Consider the following 27,837-nt stretch of genomic DNA (forward strand, 5'->3'; position numbering starts at 1 on the left):
TTATATACCACCATTATCCAAAGATCCAAGGGTGCTGTACAACACTAAGAACACAATTTATGTAGCATAATAATAAAACCATAAAGCACAGTATAATAATGCACAGCATAATAAAACAACAACAACACCATCATACTGAAGTTAAAGGGGATGTGGGTGGCGCTGTGGTCTAAATCACAGAGCCTAGGGCTTTCTGATCAGAAGGTCGGCGGTTCAAATCCCCGCAAGGGGGTGAGCTCCTGTTGCTCGGTCCCTGCTCCTGCCAACCTAGCAATTCGAAAGCATGTCAAAGTGCAAGTAGTTAAATAGGTACTGCTCCGGCAGGAAGGTAAATGGCGTTTCCGTGCACTGCTCTGGTTTGCCAGAAGCGGCTGTGTCATGCTGGCCACATGACCTGGAAGCTGTACGCCGGCTCCCTCGGCCAGTAATGTGAGATGAGCGCCACAACCCCAGAGTTGTCCACGACTGGACCTAACAGTCAGGGGTCCCTTTACCTTTACCTTAATGAAGTTAAAGAGAGAAAATATCCAGTGTGTTAATAAAAACATAGTCACATCCTTGTTTCATTATACTGTATTCTGGCATATCTTGAAATACAGCAGAGCTTGCTACTTTCATGGGGCTCTATTATTTCTAAACTGTGGGGTTTTTTTTGGGGGGGGTTAACTACAGGAACATGAGCCAACAATTTAATAACTCCTCCCCCTCCCCCATTTAAATTTGATGGAATTGATTATTCATTTTATGAGGCTGTTGTGTATTTTAAATCTCTTAATTAATTTGTGGCAACCACATCCAGTTGTGTACTTCTGCCCACAGCCACTTACACACACACACACACACACACACACACACACACACACACACCACTGAACTGAGGTAAAAAAAAGATTTCTATATGACTTATAAGCCTTCTCTGGGGGTGTGTGGTTATCATAACTTAATCATACCCTTTGGGGATTAAAAACACTTATCTCTGGATCATGACTCGTAATACCCCAGGGGGGTGATTATCTCGGGAAACTCACAACTCTCTGTCATGCCTAATTGCTTAATTATTATAGCTGCGAGTTCATGTAGCTATACAGGAGCTCAGGTTAAGCCAAGCACTTCTGTTAAGAATCTATGTTTTCAGTCATTTTTAAAATGAGATAAAATCTGCTGTCAGCCAATATGGCAGACAGAGTAGCTATGTCTGGGAGTGCATCTTTAGACTAGATTTCTGGATTTTTGCTGCCTTTTTAATAGTGAAGTGAAGAAAAACAACAACACCCAGCGGCATGTATTTACATTATTGCTAGTGATTGGGCAATGGGATAAATATAGAAAAGGTGTATTCATAAATCTTCTTTGTAGTGACTTCTAAGGTCTATAGAGTAAAAGCATATCGAGTTTTAGAATATGTTTATAAACAATACTGAGGGACCTCTTTTTATTTTTCTCATTCTAATCCAGAACTGGATTTGTGAGCATGAAGTTATTGGCAAATGTCTCCATGATGGATTTTAAGTTTTGTTTTGCAGAACATATTCAAATGATTGGGCAAAAAGGACATGTCAGGTGCTTTTGAATAGCATTTGCAGGATAAATGCTTCTCATAGTGGATGGATATACTGATAGCATTGTGAGTTTTTTGGGAGTGGGGTGGGGAAGAGGGTTAGGCTGTATGGCTGAGTCCCTTCTAATTCTTTGATCCAGCAAGCATTACAGTCTAATGGAGGATGCCATTGTTGAATTAGCCAGGCAAGGGCCATAAGGGGCCCTAAGTAGTGCAACAAAGGAGGTTGTTCTGTGCTAGAAGACACATGGGTAAACCCCCTCCCTCACCTGGCTGGTAGTGAGAAAGACGAAGGCAGAGTTCAGTGGGTGAGAGAGCCGGGCTAGAAGCAGGCTTCAGGCTGTGGCTGTGAGAGAAGCAAGACCTTTTGGGGTGTTAATGCTATGACCCTCTCCATTGTAGAATCAGGTTGTATATACAGTGGTGCCTCGCTAGACGAATTTAATTCGTTCCACGGGTCTTTTCTTATAACGAAAAATTCGTCTAGCGAATCCCATAGGAATGCATTGAATTTTTTTGGAATTTTTTTTTGCCCATAGGAACGCATTAATTGAATTTCAATGCATTCCTATGGGAAACCGCGATTCTCTAGACGAATTTTTCATAAAACGAATTCGTCTGGCGAGGCAACCTCTGCTCGAAAAATCCTTTCGTTAAGCAGGGCATTCGTTAAGCGACACCGGTTTCTGCTGCTCCTTATTCCAAGGAAACCAAACCCTGTGCTTTGGGGGGGGGGGGCATACAACAAGAGCTGTCATATTGCCCATATTTCTGGTACATTGAACAATGCATGATACAGCATGACAAAGAAAATGCTGAAGATGGGATGAGTGGTGTAGGAAGAATGGGTGCAGTCTGCCCCAGGGGGGTGAAAAAAATGGAAAAAAATATGTGGGGTTTTTTACTTTTCTAAAAAGGGCTCATGACACTTTTTTTGAAAAATATATATTTAAAATGAATTTAATAACTTTGTCTGACCATTAATTAACCTTAAAAAGTCAACATAATATGTATTGAAACTTTTCAGTTCAGTCAACAAATGCAACAAAATGCAGCTGAACTCAACGCTTTGTACTGGAGAGCATATGGATAAGGAAGGGGAGGGGGTGTGACAATTTAAGTTGGATTTAAGTTGAATGTATGAATTTAATTTTCAAGTTATATTTATTGTCAGTATGGTTATTATTTGATTCTTTTTTATTATATATGATTTTGTATGTTATTATTATTATTTCAAGTGTGTGTGTGTGTTTATGTGTGTGTTTATTTTAATTTGAATTTCAACAAAGTTTATTTATTAGCGCCAAAAAAAAGGAAGGGGAGGGGGTGTTTCTTTCCACCGATTTGCTGAAGTCTGTCTCTGCAGTTTGTACTCGAGCAAGACGTAAACAACCGGTGACTCATCATCACTCAACCAGCAACCAATCCTATCCGCTGCTGTGCCAGTCAGTCACCCCACATCATTCTGTTGAGTTAGTTGTGCATTATTACTGAAGCTTATAAGTGTCGTGCTGAATTTATTTTTGTTACATTTTTTTAGTTAATTGATTCATTGTGATCATCCTCTTCTCTATGATATTGAGTTTGGTAAGGGACGCGGGTGCCGCTGTGGGTTAAACCACAGAGCCTAGGGCTTGCTGATCAGAAGGTCGCGGTTCAAATCCCTGCGACCCTGGGGTGAGCTCTCGTTCGGTCCCTGCTCCTGCCAACCTAGCAGTATGAAAGCATGTCAAAGTGCAAGTAGATAAATAGGTACCGCTCTGGTGGGAAGGTAAACGGCGTTTCCGTGCGCTGCTCTGGTTCGCCAGAAGCGGCTTTGTCATGCTGGCCACATGACCTGGAAGCTGTACGCCGGCTCCCTTGGCCAATAATGCGAGATGAGCGCCACAACCCCAGTGTCGGTCACGACTGGATCTAATGGTCAGGGGTCCCTTTACCTTTTAAAGTAACTTAAACGTTATGCAGCATGCTATTTGTTTGTATTTGAACGTTAAGCCAAAGCTACAAAACAGCAAAATTAAGTAAAAAGTTTCATTCATAAGAAATCCCCATCGTGATAAAAAGCTTTTAAGTGCTTATGCTCACAATGTTAAGTAAATAAACCAGAAAAGAACACTTGCAACTGTAAAAATCTTATTTTCCTTCTTTTAATAATTTCAATGTGTCTGGGGGGGGGGGAGGAAGGTGACAATAATTTTTCCGCACCGGGTACCACCTGACCATGCTACGCCACTGGATGGGATGAGCCTTGCTTCAGGTCGGGCATTGTTTTCTTTTTGGAGAAGACTGAGGCAAAGAAGGCATTGAGGAGTTCTGCCCTTTCTCTGTCCCCTGTTCGCATTTCACCATCTTCTCCTCTAAGTGACCCCACTGTTTCCTTGTTCTTCCTTTTGCTACGGACATTGCCATAAAAGCCATTTTTGTTGCTTTTAACCTCTCTAGCAAGCCTGAGTTCATTCAGTGCTTTAGCTTTTATGACAGTACTATTTTAAACACAGAAACAGTTGAAATATACCATTACTTGCCATTAAAAGAAGCAGCTTGTTTAATTGTTCTGTTTTGAACAATGTGAAATATGTTTGTAAAAATATATAATACAACAGGGCTGATATATGGCTTATGCATTAAAGGGGTGTAGGCTGCATAAGCACAAAGTTTTAAGGGATGTTGTTGGATTATCTTTCTGTCAAGGCACTATATTAGTGATCAAAGTTGACATTGACAGCTAAGGGAAAGAGATAAAGTACTTAGACATCTTACAAAAGAAAGATGAGAGGACGCTATCCCCTCCTCCTCCTTGCCCACCATTTTCTGCTGAGGGCATTTCTAGTCTTTCCCCCTGATGTTGCACTCGATGGTGAAATTAATCCAAATCTAAACTAGCATGTCATTCCCCTTCCTCCAGCATCCCCCACTTCCAAAGTAAAAAGACCCGCTTCATTCAGTTCGGATCTTTTCATTCATTGTCAGCTGACACAGAAACCAGCCAAGGCACTAATCTATGATCAGGTGCAGGTCTCTCAGGATTTCACCAGGTTAGGATAGTCACTGCATTTGGAGGTAAGAAATTGGATTAAAAAAAACTGTTGTTGTTGAACATATACGGTAAGAGGAGCAGACCTGAAACGGTTGCAGTTTTTGGAAATAACAGATAAGTTAAATATTATTAACTAAAGCTGGAGGGGGGGGGAAGGGTTTCTTCTTTTCCCCCAACGAATCCTTTTAAAAACAAAAAATTAATTAAGAAAACCAGTTACAGAAGTATCAGTGCAAAATTTCAGAACAGTATAAACAATTGAACTATCAAATAAGCTGATAGTGCAAAAGCCAGTCCCCCTTGAGGGATGGTGTTTCCATTCTTGGTGCATAACAGTTAGCTTACCCCCCCCCCCCCGCCCGCCCCCACTCTCAGAGGAAAGAGATTCAGGTTGGCCTGTTCTTTTAGGAGGGGGACGTGTGGCCAAAAATTAGCCTGCTATTTAAGGCTAATTTACCCCCTCTTCCCTCCAATTTGTTATATTGTGGAAAATAAAAACTTTAAACCTGAGTTTTCTTTCTGAGTGTGGTGGTATTGTATTTATTTAATGGATTTGTTTCCTTATTCCACAGAGTCAGGGACCCAGCCTTAAAAGCAACCAGGCCAGAAATAATTAATTTGCTTATTTAAGGAACTGGAGCACCCTTTCTTTCTCCTTTCTTCCTTTGCCTGTGTTAAGGGCTGGGGGGAAACTGGGGGTTGGTTTGTATTTTAATGTGAACCTATTTAATTTATATTAGTTGACAAGGAAAAACAGGTAAATAAAATGAGAATTCCTTGGATGATTAAGATCTAGGTTTGGGGCAATCACTCTTCGGTGAGAGAACACCAGTAGAGATTTAAAATCACAAAACATGAAGCAAAGCAAAGTGTGGAAATATAGACTGTTAGACATTTAGAATATGACCTTCTAAGTTTCCCACTTCTAATACTTAGTAAGTTAACAAGACAGGAGTGCCTGGCATGCTCTGGTCCATGGGGTCACGAAGAGTCGGACACGACTAAACGACTAAACAACAACAACAAGTTAACAATGGTTTACTTACAAACTCTTCAAAGGTCAGGTGCATGTGCTTTTCCATACAGCAGTCAGAAACCACAGGTAGTAAGACTTAGGTTCATTCCAAAGTGGTGGAAGTTCCTAAATTATTTGTATACGAGCGTAAGCATAGCTTTGTAATCAGTTCAGAGCACTGGCCTGCAATGGCGCCCATCTGAGAGGTGCCAGAACTGCACTCTTGCATGTTCTGGCTGGAAAAAAAGCACTGGAAATAATAGGCTAGACTTCCTTCCTCCCAAGGTGAGGGGAAGTGACCTAAGCTAAGCCTGGCAGGACAGCTTACTTTACGGTATTAACCCTTTCATGCATTAATTAGACTTAAGCATTTTGGTTATATGAAACTGGTTATTCTACAATTCACACTTTGTGAAACAACTTCATGTGAATTAAAACATTGCTATGCTTTGAAAACATCACTTCTCCACATCTATATACAGTGGAACCTCGGTTTATGAACACCTCAGTTTACAAATTTTCGGTTTACGAACGCCGCGGACCCATCTGGAACGGATTAATTCACTTTCCATTACTTTCAATGGGAAAGTTTACTGCAGTTTATGAATGCTTCAGTTTATGAACAAACTTCCGGAACCAATTACACCCATGCTTCGGTTTAAGTACGCTTCAGGTTGAGTACTCCGCGGACCCGTCTGGAATGGATTAATCCACTTTCCATTACTTTCAATGGGAAAGTTCGCTTCAGTTTATGAACGCTTCAGTTTAAGTACTCCGCGGACCGTCTGGAACAAATTAATCCACTTTCCATTACTTTCAATGGGAAAGTTTGCTTCAGTTTATGAACGCTTCAGTTTATGAACAGACTTCCGGAACCAATTGTGTTCATAAACCGAGGTACCACTGTATATAAAAATGTAGACACTGCGTGCGCGGAGGTACCATAACCGTTGCACCGTAACCGCTGAACCGAATTGCATCAAATTAGGGCAAAGCGTACCTTGCCCATCAGGGAGGGATCTGGCGTAATTTCCTCCCCAAAACATCACACCTTTCACACCTAAAATAATGATTAAACACAAAAAAGTGGCACCCAAATTAGACATCACCAGCAGAATCTCTGAAGGGCAGCGCCAAATAATGACGTCATCAACTGAGCAACTGAAACCGGCCATTACCAGACAACGCACAGAGTCATGCCAGGGCCAAGGAATGAAGATACAGGGCGGAGGCTTCAGCTCGCATTGAAATACTAGCCCAAGCCAAGGCCGACAGACTAGGCCTTGCCTCTACTTTAAAGCCTACAAACTAGGCCTCGGCTCTACAGAGTAGGCCTCGGCTCTACTTTACAGCCTATAGATTGGGCCTCGACTCTTCTTCACAGACTAGGCCTCGACTCTACTTTATAGCCTACAGACTAGGCCTCAGCTACACTTTACAGACTAGGCCTTAGCTCTACAGCCTACAAACTAGGCCTCTACTCTACTTTAAATACTATCCCGAGTGGAGCCCTGGGTAGGGGGTGGGGGGAGGAGGGGTAGCATAGGATTTTAGCCCTATGCTAAAATCAATATCTGATGTCATTATAGAAAATTCTTATAACTATCACTAATCAGCTAACATTCCATTCCGTCTCTTGTACGAGAGGACGGCTGTTAGGAATTTAGCAACCTGTAGGATCCACATCTTGAAGAACCTAGGCAAGCTGTAGGTCAACTGAAACTGAAATGGATAGGTTTGTCCATCCCTACCTGGAGACCTGAATGTCACCTTATACCTATGTTACTTGACCTGTGTTACTTATAAGGTGCTCTTTATATCATATTTGACCTGTGTTGCACATTATACTTACCTTATGTTGCTTGACCTGTGTTGGTGTTGCACATTAAATAAAGAGCAAAGTTTCCCCTTTTCTAGCAGTCTTAGCTCTCTGATAACTTACTTCAAAGAAACTTGCCATTCAATATTTATCTGCAGTTTACTTCAATGTTTATCAACTTTAAAAATTTACTTTAACTTGCAGAGGAGCAGCAGACTTGCAAAGATTGAATTGCTGGAGGAAACGATAGCTTTTTGCAAGCTTGCAGCTCCTGTGCAAGTTAAAGTAAGCTTTACCAAATCTCAGCAAGGCTAATTTGCCCTATTCCTTTATTACAGCAACCAGTGGAAGACAGTTCAAGGTGACTTTGATTCCATAGGGTAACTATGCACGAGTCACTCGCCATACAGAATCTGCTACCATGTGAACCACTGTCGCACACTTCTGATGGCAGCTGACACTGCGATGGGGAGACTCCATACAAGTAGGGGAATCAACATGGTACGCAGCTCACACACTTTGTGGCCACCATGTGGAGCTACTGCTACATGGAAACATGTCCAGTGACTTCCATGTGGCGACCCTAATGTAAGAATCATGGCATTGGGACAGTTGCCACCTCTGTGTCTAAGGCTGATCTTTATTTAATACTGTCTCCTCAGGTTGCTGTTTTGCATAGAAATATGATAAGATCCTGTAAAGCACATTGTGAGCATAAAACTGCAACACTAGTAATAGTAATAGTAATAGTAATAGTAATAATACACATCTCCTTGGGGAATGTCCCAATAATATAGAAAGCTAAACAATGAATGACAAAGCAAAATTTGTATAGAACTAGGTAGACCTGGAATTTTCTAATCACAGCAGAAAATGGAATATTAAAGAGAGAGAAACAAAGCATAGTTCATTCCTTTGGAAAATAGCGTAAGAAAGGCTAATGAACCACTATTGCCACTTTTTCTAGAGTATATAATCTGAAGGGACGTTGGCCAAGTATTCTAGCCTGAGATGGGGGAGAGAAAACAAGGTCCTTCCCTATGGATCTGAAACTTGCAAGCAAGGCCCCCAAATGATGTCTCCACTCTCCACCGACTGCAATTGAAAATGACAGGATAACCTTGACAGTGGTTCATTCCAATTTGCGCTACAGCAATTTATGGTCTGCTTCTTTTTTTAACCCTTCTCTGTTCCCCCCTCCACCCTTTTCCCTGAAGAATTTGAGGCTAACAATTGTTGATGGATGATAGCAGCCTTCCTTTTCAACAGCCGCATTCTTCATATAGAAACAACACGCTTTGTTTATGGAGGTTGCAGTGCAAATGAAGAGGTTCTCTTCCCAGACAATGCCGAGGCTGCAACTCTGAATTGTAATATTGAATTTCCTTTGGTACAGCGCAGTCAGAAATCTTTTTTTTCTTATTGTTGTTGTTGTTTCAGCAGAAAGTTTGCATCCATTAGCTTCCAAGATTGCAATTAGTGTTTGGGAGAAACAAAGAGTCAATATGAAGTAATGTCTAGACAACATGTAAATTAATATGAAAGCAACTGAGTTACGAATTCTATACTAATACAAATTAATCTGAATTAAAGTTTAATCCACAGTTATTAACTGATTAAATGTGGCTGTTGGTGGCTACAGGGTGCTGACTTCCATCTGTGTTTATTAGAGGCACCACTTAATCGCAGATTCTGAATGGGGAAATATTTAAAGGACATGCCAACTTATGCTTCCTCTGTGATGTGCAGTGGAAAATCTGGAGATGAAAATGTGAATGACTGCTTTAAAAGCTGGAGAAACCTTTCCTCAACTTTAATGATTAGCTCTGGGTAGAGGGATGCCTCATTTTTTATTTATTCACTTATTGATACCACATATGAATGCCCATGCAAGGGAAGATAGCCACTGATGTTAACATTTGAAAAATAGTCATGGAAGGAAGAAAATATCCTTAAAATTTCAAGGGTGGTTGTTGTCACCATCATATGCAATGAATGGACAACCTGTTGCCAGCAATAAGGACATATGTGTCTGACACTGACCGCACTCGATTGAAGGTGTTTGCATTTCAGAGCAGGATAGGCACTAATGTAAACACAAGAGGGGCAGATTTGTCTACTGAAATTAAGAAAATGTCAGTAGCAACTGTCAGACTAAGACCTTGAGTCAAATATATTCAGCTGAGAGTTTTTAAATAAAATAAAATAAGGGTTTTTATTTTATTTTTGCAGCAAAACAACGCCCCCCTTTCCAATTAACCTCCTGTAAATCTTTTCCTATTATCAGTAGCTTTTTCTGTTATAGGCACCAACAGAAATCCAATTATAAGCACTTTGTAGTAAAGGCCCAGAAAGCCTCATTGTCCTTACATTTGTACAACTCCCTCGTTTATCAATAATCCAAAACTCCACTCAGATTAATCCTGCTTGGAAAACCGCTCAAATGATTGTGTGAAACAGTTTTGCTTTCTTCCTTTTTAACTGTGAACTATGAGCAGGCTCATCCAAAAAAACACTCCCTCTCTTCTCTCTCTTAAAGTTTTGACAAGGCTTTGAAATCTATTATGAATCTATCATATAGGATGTATAGCTGGTAATTACAAACTATGTGATATCAAAACCAGGGTCATTGCATTGTATAGACTCTTTTATAGACATCCCACTCATTGCCTTAATAACTGAAGCTGTCACGGCAGTGATCTGTGCCTAGCATGAAGCCCTAAACAATTCTGACAAGCTGCAGCTCATTAAGGGACAGTCATTTTGCCGCAATGTCTATCAGCTCTCAGGGATGTACCAAGATGAATAGGCCCAAAACAATAGCCCCATTTGTTATAGCAGGAGCTTCTCTAATGCATGATGAGACAATCAAGCCAAGCCGTCTTCAGCACAAAGACATAATTAATCAAATGGACAAATGGTTAAAAAATGGCTCTACTATGTTCAGTAGTGGACAAGGCGTTTCCATGGAAACATTGGCGTTTGCATCATTGTTAATGACCAATTCGGTACAATGAAGTTCACACACACACACACACACACACAAGCTGGGGGCCGGGGGCAGGGAAGAGAAAAACAAGAAAACACCACTGTGTTTTGTGGGAGGAGAAAAAAGAATAAATTTTTAGAAAAGATATTTTTTGTGCAACATATCCATTCAGTTATATTAAGGGTGGTTTGAAATAGAAGTGAGCTAACCCTTTCCCCAAGAGACTGCTAAAAATGTGTAGTAACACTTGCTTAGGTAACACTTTCCAACAATAACTTTTGGAAAGCACTCCAGGTGTACTGTTATTCACAGTTCCTCACCAGATTCCATGCTGCTTTCCTTTTGGGTGAAGAAAGTAGGTGTGGAGCAGTTCTGCCTTCTCTGTCACCCCATAGCATTTCTCCGTCTTCTCCATGAAGAGGACCTACTACTTGAAATTTTTGCCCCCTCTTGCAAGGCTGAGTTCATTCTGAGCTTTGGCCCACCTGACCTTCTCCCTGCAAGTGTTCCTTCATGATTCCTCATTTCTTTCATTTCTTATACATGCCCTTCTTACATCTCAGCTCATCTGCAAGCTCCATATGCAGCCACACTGGCTTCTTTAGATGCCTTCCACTTTTCTTTCTTGTTGGAATTGTCTGCATTTGTGCCTTCTATATTTCACCTTTAAGAAACTCCCACCTGGACTTCCGGTCTACCGCCAGCGCTGATTGGCGAGGAATCCTTGAGCTCCGAGGTTCCTGGCACTGTGATGGGGGGGGGGGAGCTGCAAGAGCAATGCAGCCCCCCAAAGAACCCCAGATTGAGCTTTCTGGGGGCGTGAAAGCTCGGCTGTGCCCCAAAGTGACTCCTCTGCTCTTTTTAGGAGCCCCGCGAGAGAGCGGAGTCAGAGTCACGGGCACCATTTTCGAGTATACCGCTACCCTCACAGAGCGAAGCTTCGAGCCGGCAGCGGAGGAGCGATGGATTCCCCCCCCCAAAAAAAGGGGGGGAAGGATTTGAAGACATTGGACACCATGAGTAAAGGAAAGATCTTCTAAAACTTCTTTAATCGGGAAAAATTGGCCACGGGAGGAGGTTAAAAAGATGAAGTCGCTCTCCCCCATTGAGAGGACTCTGAGGCAGTTAACTTGCCTGAAGCCAGAAAGACTGATTTGATTACCCAAAAAATGAGACCTAAAACCTTCCCCCTAAGGCAGGGTAAAGGGGAGAAGGGTTCAATTTAGTAAAATCCCTGTAAAAAATCTTCCCTTTGGACTGGGGAAAATTCCCCTAGAAGCTGGAGCAGGGTCCCTGGAGGGATTAGCGAGCTGCCATTATGACATCACAATAAGAAGGAATTTATTTACCTCTTTAAAGCTGATAACTGTCAAAATATAAGGCTGTGAACAAGAAGTTGGACAATGCTTTTTCCATGAATGGACATAAGAATTTTAAGAATGATCAAGAATAAAAAATGAGAATCTGTAACCATAAAGTTTGTTTTTGAAGTTTGGAAATATGAGCTGCGCAATTTCCTGCCTGTAATCTCTGCCGTTCCCATGAAATTGGAGATGAACAGGATGACTTTCTGAAGGAACTTTTGGAATTGCCTTTGGATTTTAGAGATGAACTGTGTCAGAATAATAGACAGATGGGCATAATAAGTCAGAGCTGCGTTGCGAGTGAGGAAGGACCAGTCCCAGCAGAGAGTGAGGAGAAGCAAGAGGAACAACCATCAGTCCTGGACAATATAGTTGAATTTAAAAAAGATGAGGAAGACGCATGGAACATTGTTTCCCCAGTGGGAGGGGGGGGAACAAGACTTATGTGTGATTCAAGGAGTCTCCAAAGAAAAAACAGTATGGAATAATGTCCTCCTAGTGAGAGAGGGAGGGCAGGATCCATACCGGGGCCAGAATTTAAAGGGAATAAAAATTGAGATAGGGCTGAAAGGTGGAAACATGGCTGGGTGGTATTATGCTGCAGTTAGAAAACTGGGGGGGGGGGGCAACAGGTAAAGATGGGAGAGTGGTGGATAGGTGGCGAAAGAGTGGGAGTGGGATGAGGAGTAAAAATGGGTTATTTTCTGACTGAATAAGGTGGTCCAAACTGGACTGGCTTATGGAGCTGGCTGATGCATCTGGGAGACCCCGGAGTCCAGGGGAAGGGGGGGGGGTAGAATTAGATATAAGTGGTTAAAGGTTATTATGATAGAAGAAATAATATTTGAATGTATTTTTAAAAATTTGGCGTAGAAACTTTGAGGCTAAGGGAAGAAAGAGAGATGGGTGAAAAAATAAATTTAGATTTGGATTATTTAATGAATTTATAGGTTGAGGATAGTTGATGTTCTGTTTTAGATTAGAATAGGTTGTGAGATATTGGGGAAAATGTGATAAAATGATTTAAGATGATAAAGGAAAATTGCTTAATTTAGATTTAAAATTGGACCCAGTGTGGGGGGAATCGAGGAAGTCCACAATGTTAATTCAATGTAAGAAGTGATATGTTTTTCTTTTTCTTTTTCTTTTCATCATCATTCTTTATTTGACCGTCAGTCAGAAAAGATACATTTCTCAGTACAAAGTTAAAACATCTAAGACATCTAAAAACTAAACTAAAACATGGGCAGGACTAATAAAGGCTACACAGATAAACCCACATCAATGCAGTCGATTTTACTCTTATGATGCTTGAGAGCTAGGAAGAGAAATTTGGCCACCAAGAAAGCTGTTTTCCCAGTGGGATTATTCAACAAATGTACAACCTGACTTTCTCTGGATAGACAGCTAAGCTGAGATAGGCATGGGGCTATGAGACATTGTCTTAAATCTACATAGAAAGGGCAACTCAGGAGGATATGTTCGGTGGACTCTACCTCACCCAAGGCACAATGGCAAGTTCTCTGATCATATGGTACTCCGCTGTACCTTCCCCATAATACCGCAGATTCGAGGATGTTCAGTCTGGCCGCAGTGAGGAGTCTGCGGTATTCCACATAGTGGATTACCGCGAGATAAGGGGCTGGTGTAACCTGATAGATCTGCTCCCCCAGGGACATCCCTGGTTTCATGCAGGCGATGTCCTCTTGTCTAGCAATATCGCCCAATCTCTGAGCAATCACGGCTCTAGCTTGACTGTATGTTATAGACTCCAAGTAAAGGTGTGATAGTCCGCAAGTCTGTACTTCATCTAAGACCTCCCTTAGAGGTCAATATCAAGGGGGCCAAACCCACGGGTTTAAAGCATAGCTTAAGCCATAGCCAAAGCTTCGCTTTCAGGGCCACGTACCGAAAAGCTTGGCAGACAGCCTCTAATCGCATGACCGCACCCGCTACAGAAGGGGGGATCCTGAGGATGGCTCTAAGAAATTGCGATTGGATGGAGGATGGAGGACACGATTTCCATCATCTATGATGGAGGACACAATTTCATTGTCTAATGTTGTTGAACTCCAATTCCAATCAACCTCAGCTAGCATGACCAATGGTTGGGAGTTGTAGTCCATCAACATCTGGCAAACCACCCAAGTTCCTCATCCCTGAATTAATTTGTAAACTGTCATCACCCCCTGTTTGATCAATATTCATTTATGCAGCTTTGTGAGTGTGTTTAGGCCTTAGCTTCCTAAAACCACATAGGACTTCCATTCAGTTTTCCACTTCTAGATCATCATAATCTCATTTGAATTGTGTTTTGATATATCCACACATCTAGTTATCTGAATGTTTTGACTGCATTTCCTAGTCTTTCAGGGAAGTCTCTTACTGTGTTTATTCACAAAGCAAATCAGGCATTTCAAGCTTGCAAATAAATTCTGTTTTATGACTGGAGAAGCTGGAGAAGAAGAAAAATGCAACTCCAGGAATTAAGTAGGTCTTGGTGCTATACAAACTGATAACAACAACACTGGATTATGCAGTGCTTATCTCCTTTTAGTTTTATTGCATTGCATGCTAAAGGCATGAATAAGACAATTTCCCTGTGGTTACTCTTTGTGACCTTTTCTCTATGAATTCTAGAGTCCCCTAAGAATCTTTTTACTTTAGCACTATATACTGTAGAAAAATCCTTGCAGTTGAGATTCATGTGGCTCACTCCAGAAGGGTACAAAACAGTGTCAGGAAACTGGAATTGGATGCCTTGAGAGAAGGTGAAGAATCCTGGTATGTGGAGCATTCTGGTCTACAGGGAATATTTCTAGGCTAATTGTTTCACAATCAGCTAATTTTACATGCCCAGTTTGATGCATGTGGGAATATCTTCTTTTGTCTAAAACTTTCATGGGTACACATGTACTACAGAAGATCAGCTGCTAGTTGCATCACCATTCTCTTGAGTTTTTTGCTGTCATCCTGAATGGGGTAAAATATTATTGCTAGCACCTATGTACACTTCTTGATTATCATTTTGCATGACACACCTAAGCCATGTGCTATGTAGAACCATATCAACTTTCATTTGTGATTTCATTTAGGTGTGTCTAAAATGGTCTCTATTTATCTACTTGCACTTTGATGTGCTTTTGAACTGCTAGGTGGGCAGGAGCTGGGACCGAGCAACGGGAGCTCACCCCCGTCGCAGGGATTCAAACCACCGACCTTCTGACTGGCAAGCCCTAGGCTCTGTGGTTTAACCCACAGCGCCACCCGCGTCCCATGACACAGTGTGGGGATGTCATTATAGCAATGCAAACCCTTTTGCTGAGGGAAGAAAACTTTGCTTCTCATGGTGCCCTCTACAAATATGAATTCTAGGTGTAAATTTAGCACTTCAGATGATCATATATTCTTCTTACCAGAGAATGTAAATATCTTTGGTGGTTCCATGTGATTCTTGAATGTTTTACAGGACTTGGAGTTTTCATTGTAACTTCAATCCTGCCATACTCCATCATACACCATTTGTATAATTTAGTGTTATAAAGAGCCATTTCTTCCAGTCCTGAAGGAAAAGGTCTACTGGAAATATAGGCTCGGAGACTTAAAAGTGGATTCACTTCCCAGTAGTTCACTTGGAGTTACCTCTCACCCAGCCTCTGCAGAAATCCTAATTCCCTGCCTACTAAACTTCAGGAGGTCCAAGATTCTGTGTCCAGAGCAGTACTCTAATACTTTAGGAAGCATGACTCTTGCCCTCAGTCTTTATTCCTCAGCTGCATTTCTCTTCGTTTCAGAAGCCAATTCAAATTTGTCCTCCTCCTTCAAATCTCTCTCTGAAACGACGGCCTTTCCTGTACTTCTCTGACCCTGCTCTCCCAGCAGCCCACTCTGTTCTTCTAATCTTGGCCTCCTATTTGTGTCTTTCCTCAGACTCCACATTTGAGTGTCCCCTTTTACTTGTCACTTCCATATCTGCCCAGAATGATCTTCCTCTGAATCGCTCCCTCTCCTCACACCTCACCTGCAAAACCCCTTCAGGCTAGCCCACTGGCTGTGTTGCTCTGATCATTTTTGTGAGACCAGCAAAAGGTGGAATTTGAAGGCAGCTTTCCTTTCCAACTGCAGCAACTGCTTTGCCCCCTTGTATCTACTGAGGAAGTGCAGCATATTCCCCATCACAGTTCTCTTGGCAATAATGATCCTGTAGAAAGAGGGGATCTATGTCATGTAGAAAAGAAAAGAAGTGTAAGGAAAAATACTGTATTAGTGAGGGAAAAAAAAACTTTGTTCCTTTCTTTCTTTGGCAAAGTCAATGCACCGTTTTGAAATAATAAACGTCGCTGTTATGACATTTATTATCTAGTATAGTGAGTGTTCAGGGTTGTCAGTAGCACTGTTACACAGAGCCTTGTTTCTTCCCTTTGTGTTTAGATAATAGTGTATACCAGAGAAAAACTGGCAATGATGTGGCATTAATAGGAACAAAATTAACAGCTCAATTTTATGACCTATGCCACTGAAAAGGCATATTTCTAAAATTCTATGATCTCCTAGGCTTGGGTGTTAAGGTCTCAATGATTGTGCAATATAGGGTGAATGCACATGACCTTCTAACAATTTAGAGGCAAACTGGATGCATTTGAGGCATATAGTTTTCCTTCCTTCCTTCCTTCCTTCCTTCCTTCCTTCCTTCCTTCCTTCCTTCCTTCTTTCCTTCCTAACATCTATGGAGGAGGTGCTGTGACACATCCCACTTGTTTGAATTTATTTGTTCCAACAGCTGGATGCTAGATACGCCTGTATTCTGATCCTTTCCTGACAGGAGAGACTGACCAAGGGGAGGTGTTAGCACTTCACTGAGAGAGAGGCTGTCTCCCATGTCTCTTAAGGAGGAGATGAGGAGATCCTTCCCCAAGAAGCCTTCTCTGATTCTTTTAGATCCAAGTAATTATGGGATGCAGGTGGCGCTGTGGGTTAAACCACTGAGGCTAGGGCTTGCCGATCAGAAGGTCGGCGGTTCGAATCCCTGCGACAGGGTGAGCTCCCATTGCTCGGTCCCAGCTCCTGCCAACCTAGCAGTTCGAAAGCACGTCAAAGTGCAAGTAGATAAATAGGGACCGCTCCAGCAGGAAGGTAAACGGCGTTTCCGTGCCCTGCTCTGGTTCGCCAGAAGTGGCTTTGTCATGCTGAGGGAGCCGGCAGCTGTATGCCGGCTCCCTCAGCCAATAATGTGAGATGAGCGCCACAACCCCAGAGTCGGTCACGACTGGACCTAATGGTCAGGGGTCCCTTTACCTTTAATTATAGGTAAGACTCACATTTACCATATTTTAGGCAAGATTTTAGGCATGGGTAGTGTCTGCTCAAAGGCATTTGCTTTTAGTTAAGCTAATAATCTGGATACGTTTCAAATTGAATCCACGATTGGTTTGGGGAGACAGAGAGGAGTATGTGACCGTGTTGATTCCTTGTTGAGCCCTTGGTGGCTTTCAATGTCACCAGCCATGGTATACTTCTGCAAAGACTAGCAGAGTTTATGAACTGGTGGCTTAGGGCCATTCAACACTTGTGAACTGCCCACGCTCAGTGTTAGAGCCTCACTGGGATACTTGGTCATTTGTTGAAAGGGCCAGAAAGGATTTTTTCCCTAAAAACCTTGCTTGGCTCCTAGTTTGGGGTCCTTTGCTTTCCTTCGGTGACATACAGCTTATTTATGTTAGGCAATGCTGCTACTTTGTAATCTCTGGTGGAAATGGCGTTGGGAGGATCAGCATAGAAAGGAGGGGCATAAGGGGGTTGGGTGGAGGATTAACTTGAGTTATGGCCTCTTTCTGGCTGGAATCTCTCACCCTGTTTGGCCAGTGAGACCCTGGATGCTTGGCTTGCACTATGCCAGGGCGTCTGAGTGCAGTGCCATCAGCAAGTTCTGGTGGAATGAGGAACTGGATCCTTGCCCTCCTGCCATGTCAATGTTACCTTCCACTGTAGTCAGTAAAGTTTTGGCCTGATTTCACCCAACCCTGGGGTTTTGTCTCGGTTATTTCAGTGCTGTTGTAGGGCCACAGAATGTGCCTGCCTGGGCAATCAATGGATTAAACGCTAACAACTCTGTCTTATTTGTCTATCTAAAATGTCAGCTATTTCAACTAGAATGTCAAGGCTGCAGCTCATTGAATTTGCTAGTAGAATGGATCTGGTGGGGAGGAAAGTGCAATCTTTATGGAAGAGGAATTGTTATGTCACAGATTCGCAGAACAACACACAATCTCTCTGCTTTCTGAAAGTATATTCACTCTTTGTACAGGAGTGTGGTGGGGTTCAGTCATGTTCTTTTTTTAAATCAATGGAAGAGATAGTCTTTAAAACACTGAAGCACAAAAGGTGGCACAATTGTAGGGGGCATCAGAAATACAATTTACTGAAGTGGAGCCACTCCAAGTTCTGTCTATGTGACTCATGAGGGACAGTTTCCAGAATAGCTTTATGCAACCTCTGAGGGTGAAATAGCATTGTCTAAAGTGTTGAATGTTGTTAATTGTTCAGAATATTACACTGTACCTTGAGTTTTTAGAAGTTAATACCTAGATACAGGATGGCAATTATAACAAACATCCTTTTTTGCAAGGTAGTTATTTTCCATGCAATAAGAAGACATGATCAGAGACTGCTCCAGGTTTAGCATATTGCTGTAGCTCACTAGTAGAGCACCTGCAAAGGTCCCAGATTCAGTCTCTGGCATTTCTAGGTAGGGCAGAGAACGGCTTCTATCTGAAATCCTGGAGATCTGCTATCCGCAGGTGGAGAAGACAACAATGAATTAGATGGACCAATGGTCCAATTTGCTAAAAGGCACCTTCCTATATTCCTTAGTGGGTTAGTCTTTATGGACTTACCTGGTATCAGTACAGTAGCAGTTGTGCTCTAACAAGTGCTAGATGCCCAGGAGCTGCCGTTTTATTTTTCTCACAATGCAGCAACTTCGGAGGGAATTAAAATGGTGCTGCCAGCTCTAGCCCTGATGAGAGGTTATGAATGCCCCAAGGTCAGCTGTATTAGTTGGGACTGACTGGGCATTTGGGCCCAAGGGTAGCTACACTTGCTGCTGTGAGGCCTGGGACTGATGGGAGCTAGTGTCAACTCACAAGGCCTTTGCTTTTGTGATTAACAAGAGATGACCGGAAGAATCTGCAACCAGGGAGAGGAAGCGATGGAGGAAGATTGGAATGAGTTTAAATTGTATTTTTTAAAAAAAATATGCCAAAGTAATGTATTAGAGCAGAAATTAAGTTGTAAACAAACTGTGGAATTTGTGAATATGATATTTTAGAGGAAGAAAATGAGTTTTTATAAGGTGAATAATCTGATATAGAATTTGCTAAATAGAAATGTATTTAGGAACCAATGGGAGGGGAACCCGAGGAGGTCCCAATATACATTGTGATGCGATATAAGATTTTGTGTTTTATATGTATTAGTTTTTTCTTTTGTCTTTGTTTTTCCTTTTTGCTTTTGTTTGTATTGTTTTGTATTGCTTTATCTTTTGGAAAACTTAATAAAATATTATATATTTATATATAAAACAAGAGTCAGGTTGTGTGTGTGTGTGTGCGCGCGCGCATCCTACTTTTAAGGTGAAAGGGGCATCAGATAATGCATTAAACCAAAGGTGGGGAAGCTGAGTCTGTCTAGATGCTACAAAACTCCAATACTAATTATACTCAACCAACATTATTATTATATTATTATTTATTACATTTGTATACCCCCCTATACCTGCAGGTCTCAGGGTGGCTCACAGGATAAAATAACAATATAAAAACAAAATACATAATCAAAATAAAAACAAAAACAATAACAATCCAATAGCCCCCCCCCCCAACACATTTTAAAAGGCACTGAACATCAGTCAACCAAAGGCCTGGTTAAAGAGGAATGTTTTTGCCTGGTGCCTAAAGGTGTCTAATGAAGGTGCCAGGTGAACCTTCCTGGGAGAGCATTCCACAAACAGGAAATCACCACAAAAAGTCCCGTTCTAGTGTTGCCACTCTCCGGACCTCTTGTGAAGGAGACACATGAAAAAGGACCTCAAATGAGGATCCCAGGGTTTGGGTAGGTTCATATGAAAAGAGGCGGTCCTTGATCATTAGTCTGCATTTCCAGAAAAGCCATAAAAAGAGTATCTGCTTCATCCTCTGACACTTCCACCGCGCTATACACAGTTTACCCTTCAATACTTCTTATATTGTCCTCTAATTACCAATCGTAATCTCATTAACATTCATACTTGATCCTGATCCCATAACCTAAATCATTATCACCTTATCCCAAGTACTGTAAAAGAAACAAGTAAGCACTTTAAGTTTCTTGTAACTTGCTTTTTTGCTGCACCTGGCACCATTGAATATACTGCTGCCACCTCATGGACTTTGGCTTGCCACGCCCGTTTGCCAATTGGACCCATTAGTGCATGCTCTACACCTGCTGCACACCTTCTCCTGTGGTACTCTTTGACTATCTCATTCATTTTGGACTGAGTCCTTATCAACACTTTAAGTTTGGGGATGTGCCTCCGCTTTTGATATATGTTGTTCTTATTTACATAACAACAACAAAAATTGAACCTTCTTGTATAAGTTTATGAATTTTCATTTTAGCCAGTTACGTTTGTGTATACCCTTGTCTCCCCCAGCAAGAATTTCCCATGCAAACTGGGCAAAATGGTTTCACTCCTCTCTCCAGGGGTGTGTGACTCAAGCAACAATCCATGATGGTGATAGACAAAGATCAGCCTAATTGCCCCCAACTGTCCATTGTTCCCCATCAATAACCAGGTCACATTGATATTTTGCGTAATAGAATAGCCTGACTCACAGAACCATGTTAGGTAAGAAACCGGATACAATTACACACAGCAACAGATGAACTTTGAACTTCTCTTCTCTTCTCTTCCTATTCAATATATTCATTCTCTGCCTTTTACTGTAGAATATAACCCTCACCAGGTGGTTTACAACATGCCAAGCTTTAAAGACAAGTTGGTCAATTAAATAAAACAGCTGTCATTGAAATATTAAGCCAGTATAAAACCATCAATGAAACATTAACATGTAGTAGCTCAACTGCTAAGCAGATCCAAGAACTTTAAAAATATATACCTTAAAGCCACCAAGAGGAGGCCACGCGTATTTCCTGGGGAAGGGAGTTCTGAAGATGGAGACCTGGATGGACCTGATGGTGATGCTGAGAGCAGGGCCTCCAGAGCTAATCTCAGGTCCTGAGCAGGTTCATATGGATGCAGCTGGTCTTCAGGTAACCTGGTCCCAAAGCATTGAAGGCTTTCAAGCCCCGCCCCCACAAAAACCCAGTTTAAACTGGCCAAAGGAACAAATACGCAAGTAGTGCAACTGGAACAGAACCGGTGCAACAGCTTTCTGTACCTCTCTGACCTGTCTTGCAAAGGCAGCCAATTGTGTCATGTGCTGCTAAAACCAGGTCTGCTTTCTCCAGAGAGGGCCACAGCTGGCAAACCAGACTTACCAGTTCAAACTCCTTTTGACCTCATCCACCCCCAAACTGCTTCTAGACATTATTGGTTTTTTAAAAAATCTTTGCCAGAACTGTTAGGGGAAAGGGAACTTACAGTCTCCTGAGTGGTTTTGAATTATGCTAATTATTACTCTTACGGTAATAATTATATCCTGTGGCAGCAGCCACAGGCCCCTTCATGGTACACCTAGTTTTTAATTGGAGGATAGGAAATCTGTAATAAAATGCTGTGTGAAGTCAGGTCATGCCAAGGCCCACATATTGGCAACAGGGGAGTGGGGAATAGGAATGCAAAGCTGGTCTACAGACTGTCATTTTGGAGAGTCCTACATCCCTAATTGTGGTTGTGAGTCCTAATTTTTAGTAATATGTCTGATTTTCTGTGGTTGGCCTTTATCACTGACACCAATTCCTCTTTTTATAGGGCATTCAGCACAAAGGCCATTGCAAAGCATTTCATAGGAAGTAACAGTTAACAGCCGGAATCTATTTTTAAACACAAAGCAAATGTCTAAGGGCAAGATTGTAAAACACTTGAGATGGCAGATAGTGACAAAGTGTTCCATAGTTCAGCAGCATGACAATAGAAGATTATATCGACCTCTTTCTCCTTTAGTAAAATGCTGATTTTTACATGTGTGCAGTTAGCAGTCAGTTTAAGAATATTGCGTGATCATGCATGTGCATAATATGGCAAGCAATTATATTATACATATTGGGATTATTTTCAGTTCTGTTCTAAATGAGCATCATCAAATCTCAGCCGTAGCACAGTGGATTCCTACCATAAGTGTGAACCTTATACCAATGTATACTTGGTATATGTGCAGGTTCTATCCTGAGACATCATTCTACCCATTGATGCCCCAGGGGGAGTCCAGGCACAGGGGGGGGGGGCTGCTTCAGACACCAACCCACTTCTGTAGCTGGCAACTGCAATGAACGTTTCCCATAATCGAGAAACGGTTGAAGCAGCACCTCTTACCCCATAAATTGCTTGAGCCAAGAGGACAGGGGTGGGCACACAGTAGCCTCTTGGGCCAAACATGGTGTTACAGCTTCTGTCCAACCACACTTTTGTTAGGTCAATAGCCCAGGATTCTTGGGCGATGTATCTCCATGGGTGTTAGTGGTTAGGATAGATTCTAACTAATAAGGGAGGCATGGAGGAACTTGGTTCCCTTCCCTTACTTGCGTTTCCTGAAATGCAACCAAAGCACAGCTATCTTTTGACTTTTGCACCTCCCTCAATTTTACAATGCAGTTCTCCAACCAAAAAATCTTTTTAAAAGTGCACATGTTTGGAAAGCCTGCATTAAAAATGCATTTAATCGTGAAAACAACATACAAAATGCATTATGGTTGCTGGGTTGTTTACAGCTGTTTTGTTTTTAGTTCAGTCGCCTGTAGATTCAAACCCCACATTGGGCAAAAGATTCCTGCATTGAAGGGGGTTGGAATAGATGACTCTTATGGTCCATTTCAGCTCTACAATTCTTTAATTTTATGAAATTGCCATGTATTTGATAAAATGGCACACTAAAATGTGTAGATGAGAAGAAATGTCAATAAATAGTGATGATTTTTTAATGAGGACTTGGAGAAAAATCATAAACTAATGCAGAGTAATGGTGAACTGAATTCAGAAGTGAGAGAAACTGAAATTGAGAGATCTGTCCCTCTCTACCTAGAGATATCTCTAGCTGTTTCTCAAGGGTTTCAAGGAGGCAGACTCCACAGCTTGGAGAAAGTGACCTGCCAGCTAAGAGCAGCTGATGGTAGCTGTGCATATGAGTGACTAAAAATGTTTTTTTAAAATAATAATAATAATAATAATCATTTTTATTCATTTTCAACACATATAAAAAGAGAAAACAATACAAGTACAACAACAAACAAAACAACAAAAAAGAAAAACAAAAAGAGAAAAAAGAAGAAAAGAATCTAACAACCTTATCTTTTTCATCACATTGTAGACTTCCTCGCCCCCCCTCTCATCGAGTCCCTATTTATATATTCTTAAAGCAGTTTTCTTATTATTTTAAATCTCTTATTACATTTGTCTCTTAACATTTCAAATCTAATCTTATCTATCATCCCCACAATTATATTTTTAACCCTCCCTCAATTAATTCTAATCAATTAACTTTTTATATCTTCATATACAATCTATTATTCCTCCCCTTAGCTTACAGTTTTTATCAACAATGATTTACATTAAAATATTCATTCTTTTCTCATAATACCTTTAAACTATAATATTTCATCCCCCCTTCTCCTGGATCTAGATTTCCCAAATGTCACAGCAAATTCCATAATTCATGCCAGCGTCGGACCTTCCCAATCAATCCAGCAACTAAATCCTTTAATCCACTCCCACCCTTTCCCAAAATTTCCACCATTTTTTTTAAACCAGCTCTGCTGTTTCCTCACTTCTCCGCCTATCTTCCAACAGCACCCATCTTCCTTCCCATTTTCCCAGAGCGTACCCTGCCCTCCTTCTCTCACTAGGAGAGCAACAATACCCTCAGGTTCTCCCTTGAGAAGTTCTTGAATCAATTCTAATTGATTCTAATTGTCTAATTGACAATTTTCCAATCTTCTTCATTTACACTTAAGTTCCTTTACTTTTGTGGCAATGTCCAAAATTTGTGACTGCCCTTCTTGTTCCCATGCATGATTCAATAATGCTCCATCTCTTCCCAATTCAGTTTCCAAGCTGTTCCTTTCACTTATGTCACTTGGTTTTTTAATAGATTCATGCAGCTGCTTGTTACACGTAGCCAGTTCCTGTTTAATGTCCAAAAGTTCCAGAAAGATCTTGTGCCAGTCCAGGTCTTGTGATGTTGTTGAGTCTATCTTCATTTTTGCCTATTCAGATTCCTTCATTTTTGCCTATTCAGCAGATAACAAAACCGCAAATGACAGGAGTCGTATTTCCAAGCCTCTAACACCATTTTAAAGTCCAATCTGGGATTTCTTCTCCTTGTTATTTTAAACCAATCTTCAGAATCACTTTAGAATTGACAGATCCAAATTTCGGTATTATAATCCAGTCTTTATTAGATAAAATTATAAATCCATCACTGATCCCTTCAGGCACCCAGATCCAGCTTCCTCGGAGACTTTCTTTGAAAATTATTTAAAGTCTTGCAGGCAATTTAATATATTTCACACATCCCCTCCCCTCTATCCTGCCTCAGAGGGGAGTTTTAAGGTCCAGTTGTTGATAAATTAATTACTTCCTTTCACCTCTCAGCTAGAGGTCATGTCACTGCATCGTAATCCACTCAATGGAGGAGACCAACTTCTGTTTTTTGAGTCTCCTACCGTGGCCAAATCTGTCAATTAGAAAAATACGTTTTTTGTCCTTTTTACTCATGGTGCCTGATGTTCCAAATCTTCTGATTGAAAGAATCTGCCGCTCCTCCGCTGCCGGGTCGGAGCTTCGCCTTGCGACGGTAATGGTGGCACTCAAAATGGCTCCCACGACTTCCACTCCGCTCTCTCCGGGGCTCTTCCTGCGCTTACCGGGGAGTGGAGGAGTCGCTTGGGGAGCACTGCTGAGCTCTTTGTCCCCAGAACGCTCGATCTGGGGCTCTTTTTGGGGGCCGCGTCGCTCTCGTGGCTCTTTCCCCCCCTCGCAAGGCAGGGTCCCTCAGAGCTTGAGGAAAACTTTGTCGCAACAGCGCTGGCGGCAGACCAGAAGCCCTAAAAATGTTTTTTGCAGCATAGAAAAGTAGATGACAGAAACTGGATGATGGTACACTTGGGGGTGCAGGATCTTTCTCTGGAAATCTAGCATGGCATTACAGATCTATGAGTTGCAGGTATGTTTGCTGTTTGCCCCCCAATATGCACTCCAGTGCGAATGTCCAGTGCTGCCTCTCATCAAAAGGACACCAACCCAAGGCACCATGGCCAGCATTCACTTCCAATATATGTTTTCTACCACTTCAGGGTGTGGGTGGGTAAGTCCATGCTTAAATGTTCATTCATGTGAAAAAATACTGTGTCAAAAACTAGCATGGCATGGAGAGTGATTCAGTCATTCAGTTCCCTCCTGCTCACTTTTAGGCTGCTGAAATGGTACAGTCCAGAAATGCAGATTTCACAGGAGGCTCTTGAGTGTGTATAAAATGCAAAACTTAGCCCAAGTGGACGTTGCCTGCACACCCTGAGAGTGAAGCTTCACAAGACAAGCATATAAAGGTGAGAGCTTCATTAACAAATGCCTCAAGGTGTGCAGCAAGGCATAACCAATAACAGAGGGCTTGTCTGCAGCATGAAGGGCAGGGGGATGCCCTCTGGTCTTGGGCAACACCATACTGGCTTGATCCCAATCCCCCAGTTTAAATGAAGGGAAAGTTCTCAGAGCTAACTATTTCCCCTTTCTGCCCCTGCTGTCTGGCATTCAGCAGGGAGGCCCCTTCAGATCCAAAGAACCACAACAAGAACCCCTCGAGCTGGAAAGCAATGTGAGGTGACTGGTCATATGCCCCTCACCCAAGGGTGCCTTGCCCACCCCAAAGTAAGCAAATGCCAGTTAGAAACCAAAATACACACACACACCAAGCTCAAACAGAGAAGAAAAGGCAAAGAAAGGGCAGTTAGAGGCCCATCAGAGGCATCCCCCAAATTCCTATTCAGCCCCAGTGGCTGGGTGGGCAGATCACCGCAAAGAGGCCAGGAGGATGCCTTGAGGGCAGTGCTTTTCTTATAAAAAGGTAAATGCCCCTGGGCATCCTCCTGGCCCCATTGCAGGGATCTAGTTAAATACGACTATGGGGTGCTGTGCTCCTCTCACTTTTCATTAACTAAATCACTACTGGCACACTGATGGAAACCAGAGTACACGGAAAGGCCGTTTACCCATATATCTACTTGCACTGGCATGCTTTCAAACTGCTGGGTTGGCAGAAGCTGGGACAGAGCAAGAGGAGCTCACCCCGTTGGGCTGATTCTAACCACCAAGCTTCTGATCAGCAAGCCCCAGAGGCTCAGTGGTTTAGACCACAGCACCACCTGCACCCCTATCTCTGTCATGTCCCCAACAGCCACTGAAGTGGTGTGAGCCTACTTCCTCCTTCTGAAGGGAAGCCGTTTGCAAAACTTCTTCTATGTGGACAAGACAAATTCATATCCACATAAAATAGCACCGCAACATACAGACCTGAGCACACACTTGATTCCAGAAAGCTACACCCAAGGAAGTAGGTTGGAATATATAACATTTCTCACCCGACTCTCTTTTAAGCCTCTGTTTTGGAATCTGGGATACTCGTTTGTCCAATAGCTGTTTTAGGAGAGCCTTCTCCAAAAGCGAATATCTCTAGTTATAGAAAGCTTCATCTTCCATTCATTAACAAAACTAAAGTTTCAAATAATTCTAGTTATCCACTTAGAAAAAAAAATATTTTAAATTAAAGGGGAAAAAACTAGATGGCAACTGAAAAGTCAACCTTTTCCTCCTTTAAATTATTTTGGAGAAATTTTAAAAATGAAATATTAATGGTCATCATGGTACTTTCTGTTCTTTTAATACGTTCACTACAAACACTTCTCCACCGAGCAGATCGTAGTTCGGTGTTCATTATCAGCTCTCATTAGGGTTTAGCAGTGGCCTGGTCCCCACCATAGATTTCACATCTAGTTAGGCTCTGTGCACTTTTGCCGCAGTGTACATCACTATAAGAAATATAGGGTAGAATAAGACCACACTTCAGCAGGTTTTCTTCCATTCTTTTCTTTGTTTTCATTTATCTTTTGCATTCTTCTTTTACTTCACAGATGTTCCTAGCCAAGATTTGTAGCCTAGTGGAAGAGGGGAAAGCCGTTGACAGGACTGAGTCCTACCAAGGCTAGTTCCCTAGAAAGTTCACAGAATAGGTTAGCAGAACTTTCAGCATCCTGGTGCCCTCCAGATGTTTTGGACTAAAACTGCCATCAGCCCCAGGCAGCACATTTATGTAGGTTAGGACTGATGGCAGACACAGGCTGTGCACACACTGTATTCATACAGCACATGCAAAACACATTCTTTCCCCCAAAGAATTATGCGCACTGTAGTTTACTCCCTCACAGAGTTGCCATTCACAGCAACCCTTAACAAACTACAATTCATAGAATTCTTTGAGGGAAAGAATGTGCTTTAAAGGTATGCTTTGTACACAGCCATATTTGAAAACATCTGGAAGGCACTAGGCTGGGATAGTAGGCATTGACGACTGAAAGGCAGTGTTTCTGTGCCTTTTAATAGGATTGTCTAGAAACAAGGCCAGAAACTGTTAAGGTCACTATAACAAGATACAGTGGTACCTCGGGTTACGTACCTGATTTGTTCCGGGGTGCGGTTCGTAACCTGAAAAGTATGTAACCCAAACAAGCATGAAAGCGTGCTTCTGTGCATGTGCGAACTGCGCAGAACGCTTCTGCGCATGCGCAGACTGCGCACGCAGCAAAAAATACTTCCAGGTTTGTGGAGTACGCAACCCGAAAGTACGTAACCT

At 42.0% G+C, this 27,837-nt stretch overlaps 1 long non-coding RNA gene across 2 annotated transcripts in view; it reads right to left on the reverse strand.

Moving 5' to 3' along the window:
* Nucleotides 1–21,135, reverse strand: part of LOC148684350 (uncharacterized) — a 40,290-nt gene extending 19,155 nt beyond the window's left edge. The window contains exon 1 of one of the 2 annotated variants that reach the window (XR_015946033.1): nucleotides 20,938–21,135. This is a non-coding gene — a long non-coding RNA (uncharacterized LOC148684350). The remainder of the gene's footprint in view (nucleotides 1–20,937) is intronic. The other variant, XR_015946032.1, reaches the window with a different exon arrangement.
* Nucleotides 21,136–27,837: the final 6,702 nt, after the last annotated feature.

This window comes from Zootoca vivipara, chromosome 10 (genome assembly GCF_965207765.1).
Source record: "Zootoca vivipara chromosome 10, rZooViv2.hap1.1, whole genome shotgun sequence".
NCBI classification, from domain to species: Eukaryota; Metazoa; Chordata; class Lepidosauria; order Squamata; family Lacertidae; genus Zootoca; species Zootoca vivipara.